This window comes from Pseudophryne corroboree, chromosome 2 (assembly GCF_028390025.1).
Source record: "Pseudophryne corroboree isolate aPseCor3 chromosome 2, aPseCor3.hap2, whole genome shotgun sequence".
In the NCBI taxonomy this organism is placed as follows: domain Eukaryota; kingdom Metazoa; phylum Chordata; class Amphibia; order Anura; family Myobatrachidae; genus Pseudophryne; species Pseudophryne corroboree.
The window spans coordinates 1,051,102,084-1,051,117,005 of NC_086445.1; the positions used below are offsets into that span (position 1 = coordinate 1,051,102,084).

General features: G+C 47.3%; 1 protein-coding gene across 3 annotated transcripts in view; it reads left to right on the forward strand.

The window, feature by feature from the left end:
* LOC135050403 (vang-like protein 1) overlaps nucleotides 1-14,922 on the forward strand; it is a 265,602-nt gene that overhangs the window by 115,992 nt on the left and 134,688 nt on the right. The window contains exon 1 of one of the 3 annotated variants that reach the window (XM_063956891.1): nucleotides 14,085-14,184. The exons of the other annotated variants lie outside the window; for them this stretch is intronic. The gene's annotated coding sequence lies outside the window, so the exon portion shown is untranslated. Of the gene's footprint in view, nucleotides 1-14,084; nucleotides 14,185-14,922 lie in introns of those variants that run through there. 3 annotated transcript variants of the gene reach the window in all.

Sequence of the window (14,922 nt, forward strand, 5' to 3'; positions counted from 1 at the left end):
TACTATCTCTTTATCAACCAGTCTATATTAGCAGCAGACACAGTACAGTGCGGTAGTTCACGGCTGTGGCTACCTCTGTGTCGGCAGTCGGCACTCGGCAGGCAGTCCGTCCATCCATAATTGTATAATTATATACCACCTAACCGTGGTATTTTTTTTTCTTTCTTTATACCGTCGTCATAGTCATACTAGTTGTTACGAGTATACTACTATCTCTTTATCAACCAGTGTACAGTGCGGTAGTTCACGGCTGTGGCTACCTCTGTGTCGGCAGTCGGCAGGCAGTCCGTCCATCCATAATTGTATTATAATATATACCACCTAACCGTGGTTTTTTTTCCATTCTTTATACCGTCATAGTGTCATACTAGTTGTTACGAGTATACTACTATCTCTTTATCAACCAGTGTACAGTGCGGTAGTTCACGGCTGTGGCTACCTCTGTGTCGGCAGTCGGCAGGCAGTCCTTCCATCCATAATTGTATTATAATATATACCACCTAACCGTGTTTTTTTTTTCATTCTTTATACCGTCATAGTCAGTCATACTAGTTGTTACGAGTATACTACTATCTCTTTATCAACCAGTGTACAGTGCGGTAGTTCACGGCTGTGGCTACCTCTGTGTCGGCACTCGGCAGGCAGTCCGTCCATCCATAATTGTATTATAATATATACCACCTAACCGTGGTTTTTTTTTCATTCTTTATACCGTCATAGTGTCATACTAGTTGTTACGAGTATACTACTATCTCTTTATCAACCAGTGTACAGTGCGGTAGTTCACGGCTGTGGCTACCTCTGTGTCGGCAGTCGGCAGGCAGTCCGTCCATCCATAATTGTATTATAATATATACCACCTAACCGTGGTTTTTTTTTCATTCTTTATACCGTCATAGTGTCATACTAGTTGTTACGAGTATACTACTATCTCTTTATCAACCAGTGTACAGTGCGGTAGTTCACGGCTGTGGCTACCTCTGTGTCGGAACTCGGCAGGCAGTCCGTCCATCCATAATTGTATTATTATAATATATACCACCTAACCGTGGTTTTTTTTTCATTCTTTATACCGTCATAGTGTCATACTAGTTGTTACGAGTATACTACTATCTCTTTATCAACCAGTGTACAGTGCGGTAGTTCACGGCTGTGGCTACCTCTGTGTCGGCAGTCGGCAGGCAGTCCGTCCATCCATAATTGTATTATAATATATACCACCTAACCGTGGTTTTTTTTTCATTCTTTATACCGTCGTCATACTAGTTGTTACGAGTATACTACTATCTCTTTATCAACCAGTGTACAGTGCGGTAGTTCACGGCTGTGGCTACCTCTGTGTCGGAACTCGGCAGGCAGTCCGTCCATCCATAATTGTATTACAATATATACCACCTAACCGTGGTTTTTTTTTCATTCTTTATACCGTCATAGTCAGTCATACTAGTTGTTACGAGTATACTACTATCTCTTTATCAACCAGTGTACAGTGCGGTAGTTCACGGCTGTGGCTACCTCTGTGTCGGAACTCGGCAGGCAGTCCGTCCATCCATAATTGTATTATTATAATATATACCACCTAACCGTGGTTTTTTTTTCATTCTTTATACCGTCGTCATACTAGTTGTTACGAGTATACTACTATCTCTTTATCAACCAGTGTACAGTGCGGTAGTTCACGGCTGTGGCTACCTCTGTGTCGGCAGTCGGCAGGCAGTCCGTCCATCCATAATTGTATTATAATATATACCACCTAACCGTGGTTTTTTTTTCATTCTTTATACCGTCATAGTCAGTCATACTAGTTGTTACGAGTATACTACTATCTCTTTATCAACCAGTGTACAGTGCGGTAGTTCACGGCTGTGGCTACCTCTGTGTCGGCACTCGGCAGGCAGTCCGTCCAACCATAATTGTATTATAATATATACCACCTAACCGTGGTTTTTTTTTCATTCTTTATACCGTCGTCATACTAGTTGTTACGAGTATACTACTATCTCTTTATCAACCAGTGTACAGTGCGGTAGTTCATGGCTGTGGCTACCTCTGTGTCGGCACTCGGCAGGCAGTCCGTCCATCCATAATTGTATTATATACCACCTAACCGTGGTTTTTTTATACCACCTAACCGTGGCAGTCCGTCCATAATTGTATACTAGTATCCAATCCATCCATCTCCATTGTTTACCTGAGGTGCCTTTTAGTTCTGCCTATAAAATATGGAGAACAAAAAAGTTGAGGTTCCAAAATTAGGGAAAGATCAAGATCCACTTCCACCTCGTGCTGAAGCTGCTGCCACTAGTCATGGCCGAGACGATGAAATGCCAGCAACGTCGTCTGCCAAGGCCGATGCCCAATGTCATAGTACAGAGCATGTCAAATCCAAAACACCAAATATCAGAAAAAAAAGGACTCCAAAACCTAAAATAAAATTGTCGGAGGAGAAGCGTAAACTTGCCAATATGCCATTTACCACACGGAGTGGCAAGGAACGGCTGAGGCCCTGGCCTATGTTCATGGCTAGTGGTTCAGCTTCACATGAGGATGGAAGCACTCAGCCTCTCGCTAGAAAACTGAAAAGACTCAAGCTGGCAAAAGCACCGCAAAGAACTGTGCGTTCTTTGAAATCCCAAATCCACAAGGAGAGTCCAATTGTGTCGTTTGCGATGCCTGACCTTCCCAACACTGGACGTGAAGAGCATGCGCCTTCCACTATTTGCATGCCCCCTGCAAGTGCTGGAAGGAGCACCCGCAGTCCAGTTCCTGATAGTCAGATTGAAGATGTCAGTGTTGAAGTACACCAGGATGAGGAGGATATGGGTGTTGCTGGCGCTGGGGAGGAAATTGACCAGGAGGATTCTGATGGTGAGGTGGTTTGTTTAAGTCAGGCACCCGGGGAGACACCTGTTGTCCGTGGGAGGAATATGGCCGTTGACATGCCAGGTGAAAATACCAAAAAAATCAGCTCTTCGGTGTGGAGGTATTTCACCAGAAATGCGGACAACAGGTGTCAAGCCGTGTGTTCCCTTTGTCAAGCTGTAATAAGTAGGGGTAAGGACGTTAACCACCTCGGAACATCCTCCCTTATACGTCACCTGCAGCGCATTCATAATAAGTCAGTGACAAGTTCAAAAACTTTGGGTGACAGCGGAAGCAGTCCACTGACCAGTAAATCCCTTCCTCTTGTAACCAAGCTCACGCAAACCACCCCACCAACTCCCTCAGTGTCAATTTCCTCCTTCCCCAGGAATGCCAATAGTCCTGCAGGCCATGTCACTGGCAAGTCTGACGAGTCCTCTCCTGCCTGGGATTCCTCCGATGCATCCTTGCGTGTAACGCCTACTGCTGCTGGCGCTGCTGTTGTTGCCGCTGGGAGTCGATGGTCATCCCAGAGGGGAAGTCGTAAGCCCACTTGTACTACTTCCAGTAAGCAATTGACTGTTCAACAGTCCTTTGCGAGGAAGATGAAATATCACAGCAGTCATCCTACTGCAAAGCGGATAACTGAGTCCTTGACAACTATGTTGGTGTTAGACGTGCGTCCGGTATCCGCCGTTAGTTCACAGGGAACTAGACAATTTATTGAGGCAGTGTGCCCCCGTTACCAAATACCATCTAGGTTCCACTTCTCTAGGCAGGCGATACCGAGAATGTACACGGACGTCAGAAAAAGACTCACCAGTGTCCTAAAAAATGCAGTTGTACCCAATGTCCACTTAACCACGGACATGTGGACAAGTGGAGCAGGGCAGGGTCAGGACTATATGACTGTGACAGCCCACTGGGTAGATGTATGGACTCCCGCCGCAAGAACAGCAGCGGCGGCACCAGTAGCAGCATCTCGCAAACGCCAACTCTTTCCTAGGCAGGCTACGCTTTGTATCACCGCTTTCCAGAATACGCACACAGCTGAAAACCTCTTACGGCAACTGAGGAAGATCATCGCGGAATGGCTTACCCCAATTGGACTCTCCTGTGGATTTGTGGCATCGGACAACGCCAGCAATATTGTGTGTGCATTAAATATGGGCAAATTCCAGCACGTCCCATGTTTTGCACATACCTTGAATTTGGTGGTGCAGAATTTTTTAAAAAACGACAGGGGCGTGCAAGAGATGCTGTCGGTGGCCAGAAAAATTGCGGGACACTTTCGGCGTACAGGCACCACGTACAGAAGACTGGAGCACCACCAAAAACTACTGAACCTGCCCTGCCATCATCTGAAGCAAGAAGTGGTAACGAGGTGGAATTCAACCCTCTATATGCTTCAGAGGTTGGAGGAGCAGCAAAAGGCCATTCAAGCCTATACAATTGAGCACGATATAGGAGATGGAATGCACCTGTCTCAAGTGCAGTGGAGAATGATTTCAACGTTGTGCAAGGTTCTGATGCCCTTTGAACTTGCCACACGTGAAGTCAGTTCAGACACTGCCAGCCTGAGTCAGGTCATTCCCCTCATCAGGCTTTTGCAGAAGAAGCTGGAGGCATTGAAGAAGGAGCTAACACGGAGCGATTCCGCTAGGCATGTGGGACTTGTGGATGCAGCCCTTAATTCGCTTAACAAGGATTCACGGGTGGTCAATCTGTTGAAATCAGAGCACTACATTTTGGCCACCGTGCTCGATCCTAGATTTAAAGCCTACCTTGGATCTCTCTTTCCGGCAGACACAGGTCTGCTGGGGTTGAAAGACCTGCTGGTGACAAAATTGTCAAGTCAAGCGGAACGCGACCTGTCAACATCTCCTCCTTCACATTCTCCCGCAACTGGGGGTGCGAGGAAAAGGCTCAGAATTCCGAGCCCACCCGCTGGCGGTGATGCAGGGCAGTCTGGAGCGACTGCTGATGCTGACATCTGGTCCGGACTGAAGGACCTGACAACGATTACGGACATGTCGTCTACTGTCACTGCATATGATTCTCTCAACATTGATAGAATGGTGGAGGATTATATGAGTGACCGCATCCAAGTAGGCACGTCACACAGTCCGTACTTATACTGGCAGGAAAAAGAGGCAATTTGGAGGCCCTTGCACAAACTGGCTTTATTCTACCTAAGTTGCCCTCCCACAAGTGTGTACTCCGAAAGAGTGTTTAGTGCCGCCGCTCACCTTGTCAGCAATCGGCGTACGAGGTTACATCCAGAAAATGTGGAGAAGATGATGTTCATTAAAATGAATTATAATCAATTCCTCCGCGGAGACATTGACCAGCAGCAATTGCCTCCACAAAGTACACAGGGAGCTGAGATGGTGGATTCCAGTGGGGACGAATTGATAATCTGTGAGGAGGGGGATGTACACGGTGATATATCGGAGGGTGAAGATGAGGTGGACATCTTGCCTCTGTAGAGCCAGTTTGTGCAAGGAGAGATTAATTGCTTCTTTTTTGGGGGGGGGGTCCAAACCAACCCGTCATATCAGTCACAGTCGTGTGGCAGACCCTGTCACTGAAATGATGGGTTGGTTAAAGTGTGCATGTCCTGTTTTGTTTATACAACATAAGGGTGGGTGGGAGGGCCCAAGGATAATTCCATCTTGCACCTCTTTTTTCTTTTCTTTTTCTTTGCATCATGTGCTGATTGGGGAGGGTTTTTTGGAAGGGACATCCTGCGTGACACTGCAGTGCCACTCCTAGATGGGCCCGGTGTTTGTGTCGGCCACTAGGGTCGCTAATCTTACTCACACAGCTACCTCATTGCGCCTCTTTTTTTCTTTGCGTCATGTGCTGTTTGGGGAGGGTTTTTTGGAAGGGACATCCTGCGTGACACTGCAGTGCCACTCCTAGATGTGCCCGGTGTTTGTGTCGGCCACTAGGGTCGCTAATCTTACTCACACAGTCAGCTACCTCATTGCGCCTCTTTTTTTCTTTGCGTCATGTGCTGTTTGGGGAGGGTTTTTTGGAAGGGCCATCCTGCGTGACACTGCAGTGCCACTCCTAGATGGGCCCGGTGTTTGTGTCGGCCACTAGGGTCGCTAATCTTACTCACACAGCTACCTCATTGCGCCTCTTTTGTTCTTTGCGTCATGTGCTGTTTGGGGAGGGTTTTTTGGAAGGGACATCCTGCGTGACACTGCAGTGCCACTCCTAGATGGGCCCGGTGTTTGTGTCGGCCACTAGGGTCGCTTATCTTACTCACACAGCGACCTCGGTGCAAATTTTAGGACTAAAAATAATATTGTGAGGTGTGAGGTATTCAGAATAGACTGAAAATGAGTGTAAATTATGGTTTTTGAGGTTAATAATACTTTGGGATCAAAATGACCCCCAAATTCTATGATTTAAGCTGTTTTTTTAGTGTTTTTGGAAAAAAACACCCGAATCCAAAACACACCCGAATCCGACAAAAATAATTCGGTGAGGTTTTGCCAAAACGCGTTCGAACCCAAAACACGGCCGCGGAACCGAACCCAAAACCAAAACACAAAACCCGAAAAATTTCAGGCGCTCATCTCTAATAACAACATGAGGGCATATAATAACATGGAGAGCAGTATAGCAACATGAGGGCATATAATAACACAGAGAGCAGTACAGGTTGAGTCTCCCTTATCCAAAATGCTTGGGACCAGAGGTATTTTGGATATGGGATTTTTCCGTATTTTGGAATAATTGCATACCATAATGAGATATCATGGTGATGGGACCTAAATCTAAGCACAGAATACATTTATGTTTCATATACACCTTATACACACAGTCTGAAGGTCATTTAATACAATATTTTTTTATAACTTTGTGCATTAAACAAAGTGTGTACATTCACACAATTCATTTATGTTTCATATACACCTTATATACACAGCCTGCAGGTCATTTAATACAATATTTTTAATAACTTTGTGTATTAAACAAAGTTTGTGTACATTGAGCCATCAAAAAACAAAGGTTTCACTATCTCACTCTCACTCAAAAAAGTCCGTATTTCGGAATATTCCGTATTTCGGAATATTTGGATATGGGATACTCAACCTGTATAATAACATGAGGGCATATAATAACATGGAAGCAGTATAACATGAGGGCATATAATAACATGGAGCACAGTATAGTAATATGAGGACATATAATAACATGGAGAGCAGTATAATAACATGAGGGCATATAATAACATGGAGAGCAGTAAAACAACATGAGGGCAATGGGCATATAGTAACATGGAGAGCAGTATAACAACATGAGGTCATATAATAACACGGACAGAAGTATAATAACATGATGTCATATAAAACGGAGAGCAGTATAACAACATGAGGGCATATACTAACACAGAGCAGTATAATAACATGAGGGCATATACTAACATAGAGCAGTATAATAACATGATGTCATATAACAAGGAGAGCAGTATAACAACATGAGGGCATATAATAACACAGAGAGCAGTATAACAACATGAGGGCATATAATAACACGGAGAGCAGTATAATAACATGAGGGCGTATAATAACACGGAGAGCAGTATAATAACATGAGGCCATATAATAACACGGGGAGCAGTATATAACATGAGGGCAGCATGTAATAACTTGGACAGCAGTATAATAACGTCATGAGGGCATATAATAACTTGTAGAAATATAATAATGTCATGAGGGCAAATAATAACTTGGAGAGCAATATTTACATACATGAGGGCATATCAGAACACGGAGAGTAATATACAGTATTAACATTAGGACACATAATAACACAAAGAACAGTTTAATAATGTTATGAGGGTGATAATAACAAGGAGAGCAGTATAATAATGTCATGAGGACATATAACTCGGAAAGCAGTATAATCACAAGAGGGCATATAATAACTCAGAGAACAGTATAATCACAAGAGGGCATATAATTATTCAGAGAACAGAATAGTAATATGAGGACATATAATAACATGAGGACATATAATAACTCAGAGAACAGTATAATAACATGAGTGTCATACCGCCGCCGCGGCCGCCGGCCTTGTCTCTCCGGGGGTGCTGGCTGTCCGGGCGGTCGTCCTCGCTGGCGGTCTCTGCCTCCCGGCGCTCCGTCCGGCGCCCGTAGTGTGGACGTCGCGGGTGCGCCCGACGTTCACTGGGGACGGGTGACGTCATCGGCGCTCCTCCAATCAGGTGCTGGCGTGAAGTACAAATTCAGACGCTGGGCAGAGCTCCGGCGCCTGAGTATCATCGCTACTACTACTGTACCTGTGATCTCCAGAGCTCCGTGCCTCCAGCACCTCCGTGCCTCCAGCACCTCCGTGCCTCAAAGCACCTCAGCATCTCTAAGCGCCTCAGCGCCTTCAAACACCTCAGTGCCTCTAGCACCTCAGTGCCTCTAGCACCACAACATCGCTCACGGTGAGCTTTTGGTACTCTCCACCAATTCATCAGCACCTTTACAAGTCTTGTCTTTCAGGAGACCTTCAAGCGCCCACCCGTGCCTTCTGCCTACCGTCCTAATCCTGCATGAGAAAGACCTAGATCCGGCCATCTCTGCTGCGACCCAGTAGCGGTTACTCTTCCCCGAGTCCACAGCACTTCCAGACCAGGTCAGTGATAGAATACTCAGGCCCCATGGACCCGGGGGATCGGAACACAGAGTCGAGCGCCATCCAAAGTTTGGCTTCCCGAGTTCAGACTCAGGAGGCGACACAGGGCCAGGTGATGCAATATCTCCAGGAATTGTCCGGTCGATTGGATCAAATTCAAGCATCCTTAGCTTCCGTAATTCCGGTTCCAGTTCCCGTAACTGCTCCAGTTGCTGTTTCCAGTAATGTCCAACCTCCGGCTGGTACCAGGTCACGTCTTCAGCTTCCTACTCCTTCCCGCTATAATGGGAACCCAAAGAATTGCCGTGGTTTTCTAAATCAGTGCGAGGTGCACTTCGAGCTTCTCTCTAATAATTTCCCTACGGATCGCTCTAAGGTAGCGTATATCATTTCCCTGCTTGAAGGGTCAGCGTTGGATTGGGTGTCTCCGTTATGGGAACGATCTGATCCAGTGGTTTCCAACTACACCAACTTCATCACGTCCTTTCGAAGAATCTTCGACGAGCCCGGCAGGATGACCACTGCTTCTTCCGACTTGCTCCGTGTTCGTCAGGGCTCCCGTTCCGTGGGTCAGTACGTGGTTCATTTCCAGACCATTGCCTCTGAACTTCGCTGGAATAATGACGCTCTGAGGGCTGCCTTCTGGAACGGTCTCTCCGACCGGCTGAAAGATGAGTTGGTCACTAGGGATCTGCCAGATCCATTAGAAGAGTTGATCTCCCTTTGCGTCAAGGTGGATCTTCGGATGCAGGAGCGTGGAGGAGAACGTAGCCGTTCAGATCGTTCCAGGTTCCGGCATCCTACTCCTAGACCGGCGGCTGGGCCCAGCTCGGACGAACCCATGCAAATTAACCGATCCCGACTGTCTCCGGAGGAACGACAGCGTCGTCGTGAGGGTAAACTTTGCCTTTACTGTGGAGCCGCAGATCATTTCCTTAAGTTTTGTAAATCTCGTCCGGGAAACGGGCAGGCCTAGCTTGTTCCGGAGGAGTCAAGTTGGGGGTCACGACTAAATCTTCTCCAATTTTGGATTGTTTGCTTCCTGTGTCTTTAATCACCAATTCAGTCTCCAAGTCTTGTGAAGCCCTGTTGGATTCGGGAGCTGCGGGAAACTTCGTTTCTTCCTCCTGTGTCCAAAGCATGGATTTAAAGGTACGGCCTATCGAGCGGCCTATTTCGTTGACGGCTATCAACGGTACTAGAATTTCCAAGGGTCTCATAACTTGGCGCACGGAGCCAGTTAAGCTGCAGGTCGGGGCTCTACATCAAGAATGTCTGGAACTCTTGGTGATTCCGGAAATGCATCACGATCTGGTCCTTGGAATGCCTTGGCTCAAAATTCATAATCCCCACATTGACTGGAAGTCTTCTCAAATTCTGTCTTGGAGTTCTTTTTGTAACGCTAACTGTCTCACTCCCGTTTGTCCGCTCCGTGTCTCTTCTAAGTCGGATGAAGAGCATATTCCGGAGGCGTATCAAGGGTTCAAGGATGTGTTTTCGGAACAGGCGGCTGATCAGTTACCACCTCATAGGCCTTGGGACTGCCCTATTGACCTTGTCCCAGGGAAGATGCCACCCTATGGCCGCACATATCCTCTGTCATTTCCCGAGACTCAAGCTATGTCGGACTATATTAAGTCCAATCTGCTCAAGGGATTCATTCGCCCCTTTTCCTCCCCTGCTGGAGCGAGCTTCTTTTTCGTGAAGAAGAAGGACGGGGGGTTGAGACCATGTATCGGCTACCGCGGCTTAAACGATATCACCATCAAGAATAAATACCCCTTGCCACTAATCACAGAGTTATTTGATAGGGTTCGTGGCGCCCGCGTTTTCTCCAAACTCGACTTGAGGGGAGCTTATAATCTTATACGCATCCGAGAAGGGGATGAATGGAAGACCGCCTTCAATACCCGGGATGGGCATTACGAATACCTGGTGATGCCGTTCGGCCTTAGTAATGCTCCTGCTGTCTTCCAGGGATTCGTCAACGAAATCTTCCGAGACATGTTATATCAAAGTGTTGTGGTATATTTGGACGACATACTGATTTTTTTCAAAGATCTTCTTGAACACAGGACTCAAGTCAAAGAAGTGCTCCACCGTTTACGAGAGAATCATCTCTATGCTAAGCTCTCCAAATGTACCTTCGAAGTAACATCAATTCCGTTCCTCGGTTATATCATCTCGGGGACGGAGCTTCGCATGGATCCGGAGAAGCTCTCTGCCATTCGTGACTGGACTCAGCCTCTCTCTTTAAAAGCAATACAAAGATTCCTGGGCTTTGCGAATTACTACAGGAAATTCGTTAGGGGTTTCTCCACCATTGTTGCGCCCATTACTGCCTTGACGAGAAAGGGCTCGAATCCGAGTTTGTGGCCTCCCGAAGCCATTGAGGCTTTTTCCCACTTGAAGTTAGCTTTCATGTCCGCTCCAGTTCTCCAACAACCAAATTTTGATGAACCTTTCTTCCTAGAAGTTGACGCATCTTCAGTCGGAGTTGGGGCCGTTCTCCCTCAGTACTCCTCAGATAAGAAATTACATCCGTGTGGCTTCCACTCTCGTAAATTCTCTCCGGCCGAACGAAATGACACTATTGGAAACCAGGAACTTTTGGCAATTAAATCTGCCTTGGAAGAGTGGAGATATCTCTTAGAAGGGGCCAAACATGTGATTACCATTTATACGGATCACAAAAATTTGTTGTATATCAAATCCGCACAATGCTTGAATCCCCGCCAAGCGAGATGGGCACTTTTGTTATCAAGTACCGGGCTGGGACTCTCAATACTAAAGCGGATGCACTGTCCCGTTCACAAATTTCCACAGACGAGGATGATTCTTTCGAGCGGAGTTTAATTCTTAATCCAATTTCTGTCTCCGCTGCTTCAACTACTCCAGCTCCTCCTCCCGGAAGAATGTCCGTACCAGCTAGATTCCGGCCGAGAATACTACAGTGGGCCCATATCTCCAAGTTTTCCGGTCATCCCGGCGCCCAAAAGATGTACAAGTTTCTGCAAAGATCTTACTGGTGGGACACCATGAGGAAGGATGTACAGGATTACGTTAATTCTTGTCCACAGTGTACACAACATAAATCTCTTCGCCTGCCTCCTGCTGGGTTGCTTCGTCCTCTGCCCATTCCTGTGAAACCCTGGACTCACATTTCCATGGACTTCATCACTGACTTGCCCTGTTCCAAAGGATGCAACACCGTCTGGGTGATCGTCGACCGTTTCTCGAAGATGGCGCACTTCGTTCCATTAACTGGTCTGCCGACAGCTCCTAAACTAGCCCTATTATTCATCCGAGAACATTTTCGGTTGCATGGGTTGCCTTAGGAAATAGTCTCTGATCGAGGGGTACAGTTCACCGCAAGGTTTTGGAAAGCCCTCTGCTCGGCCTTACAGATTAAACTTAAGTTTTCATCCGCCTATCATCCCCAAACGAATGGTCAAACGGAACAAGTCAATCAAGATCTAGAGACTTTCCTTCGCCTTTATCTCTCCCCTTCACAGGACAACTGGGTGGAGTTGTTACCTTGGGCGGAGTTTGCCCATAACCATTCATTTCATTCTTCCACTGGTGAGTCTCCGTTCTTCGTCAACTATGGGTTCCATCCACGAGTTCCGGAATTACCAAGTCTTCCGACAGAAGAGGTTCCAGCTGTAACGTCCACTCTACTGCACTTCAGACAAATTTGGTGTAGGATTCATGCTAGTCTTAAAAAGGTTTCTGTCCGATACAAGTTCTTCGCCGATAGGAAACGACGAGCCGCTCCTCAATACAAGGTTGGTGATAGGGTATGGCTGTCCACACGTAATCTCCGGTTGAAGGTGCCCACTATGAAGTTTGCTCCAAGATTCATCGGTCCTTACCCTGTGCTACAAGTCCTGAATCCTGTGGTCTGTAAGTTGGGTTTACCTTCTCACCTACGTATTCCAAATGCCTTCCATGTTTCTCTTCTTCGTCCTCTCGTCCTTAATCGTTTTCATTCAAAGTCCTCTAGCCCCACCTCAGTGGAAGCTGAAACAGGAACAGATTTCGAGATCAAAACAATTCTGGACTCTCGTTACCTTCACAAGAATCTGCAATATCTGGTGGAATGGAAAGGGTACGGTCCTGAGGAGAGAAGTTGGATAAAGGCTTCTAAGGTCTCGGCTCCTCGACTAATCCAGATTTTCCATTCTAGACATCCTACGAAGCCAGGAAAGTGTCCCGGGGCCACTCCCAGAGGAGGGGGTACTGTCATACCGCCGCCGCGGCCGCCGGCCTTGTCTCTCCGGGGGTGCTGGCTGTCCGGGCGGTCGTCCTCGCTGGCGGTCTCTGCCTCCCGGCGCTCCGTCCGGCGCCCGTAGTGTGGACGTCGCGGGTGTGCCCGACGTTCCCTGGGGACGGGTGACGTCATCGGCGCTCCTCCAATCAGGTGCTGGTGGGAAGTACAAATTCAGACGCCGGGCAGAGCTCCGGCGCCTGAGTATCATCGCTACTACTACTGTACCTGTGATCTCCAGAGCTCCGTGCCTCCAGCACCTCCGTGCCTCAGCATCTCTGTGCCTCCAGCACCTCCGTGCCTCCAGCATCTTCGTGCCTCAGCACCTCCGTGCCTCAGCATCTCCGTGCCTCCAGCACCTCCAGCATCTCCATGCCTCAGCATCTTCGTGCCTCAGCACCTTTGTGCCTAGAGCATCTCCGTGCCTCAGCTCCTCCGTGCCTCAGCTCCTCCGTGCCTCCAGCATCTCCGTGCCTCAGCACCTCCGTGCCTCCAGCACCTCCGTGCCTCAAAGCACCTCAGCGTCTCTAAGCGCCTCAGCGCCTTCAAACACCTCAGTACCTCTAGCATTTCAGTGCCTATAGCACCTCAGTGCCTCTAGCACCACAACATCGCTCACGGTGAGCTTTTGGTACTCTCCACCAATTCATCAGCACCTTTACAAGTCTTGTCTTTCAGGAGACCTTCAAGCGCCCACCCGTGCCTTCTGCCTACCGTCCTAATCCTGCATGAGGAAGACCTACATCCGGCCATCTCTGCTGTGACCCAGTAGCGGTTCCTCTTCCCGGTCACCGGAAGAAGCCCCGAGTCCACAGCACTTCCAGACCAGGTCAGTGATAATGAGGACATATAATACCACGGAGAGCAGTATAGTAAGTAACATGAGGGCATATAATAACTCTGAGAGCAGTATAATAACATGAGGGCATATAATAACTCTGAGAGCAGTATAATAACTTTGAGAGCAGTATAATAATGTCATGAGGACATATAACTCGGAAAGCAGTATAATCACAAGAGGGTATATAATAACTCAGAGAACAGTATAATAACATGAGGGCATATAATAACTCTGAGAGCAGTATATTAACATGAGGGCATATAATAACTGAGAGCAGTATAATAACATGAGGACATATAATAATAACACGGAGAGCAGTATAATAACATGAAAGCATATGATAACATACAGTAGCACAGCACTGTATCAGTGAATGGGGAGGTTCCTGTGCGTTGCTGACTCAGGTTGCTAGCACACACTAGGGGGATGGGAGTAGACGCACCTCAGGAGGGGCTGGCAGAGCAGGTCAGGTGAGATGCAGGAAAACTTTCCTCAGGACAGAGGGCTCCGCATTCAGGCCGCTGCATGTGAGCTGAGCGACTACCAGGTAGGGAGAGGGAATGCTGTACACAGTATCTTATATACGCACTGCTCTGCATGATAATGTTTATACACCGCCCTGTATAATAATGCTGAGTACACGCTGACACCGGTCACACCGCTCTGTATAATAACACTGAGTATACGCTGATACCGGTCACACCGCTCTGTATAATAACACTGAGTATACACTGATACCGGTCACACCGCTCTGTATAATAACACTGAGTATACGCTGACACCGGTCACACCGCCCTGTATAATAATACTGAGTATACGCTGATACCGGTCACACCGCTCTGTATAATAATACTGAGTATACGCTGATACCGGTCACACCGCTCTGTATAATAATACTGAGTATACGCTGATACCGGTCACACCGCTCTGTATAATAACACTGAGTATACGCTGATACTGGTCACACCGCTCTGTATAATAACACTGAGTACACGCTGACACCGGTCACACCGCTCTGTATAATAACACTGAGTATACGCTGATACCGGTCACACCGCTCTGTATAATAATGCTGAGTATACGCTGATACCGGTCACACCGCTCTGTATAATAATGCTGAGTATACGCTGATACCGGTCACACCGCTCTGTATAATAACACTGAGTATACACTGATACCGGTCACACCGCTCTGTATAATAATACTGAGTATACGCTGATACCGGTCACACCGCTCTGTATAATAACACTGAGTATACGCTGATACCGGTCACACCGCACTGTAT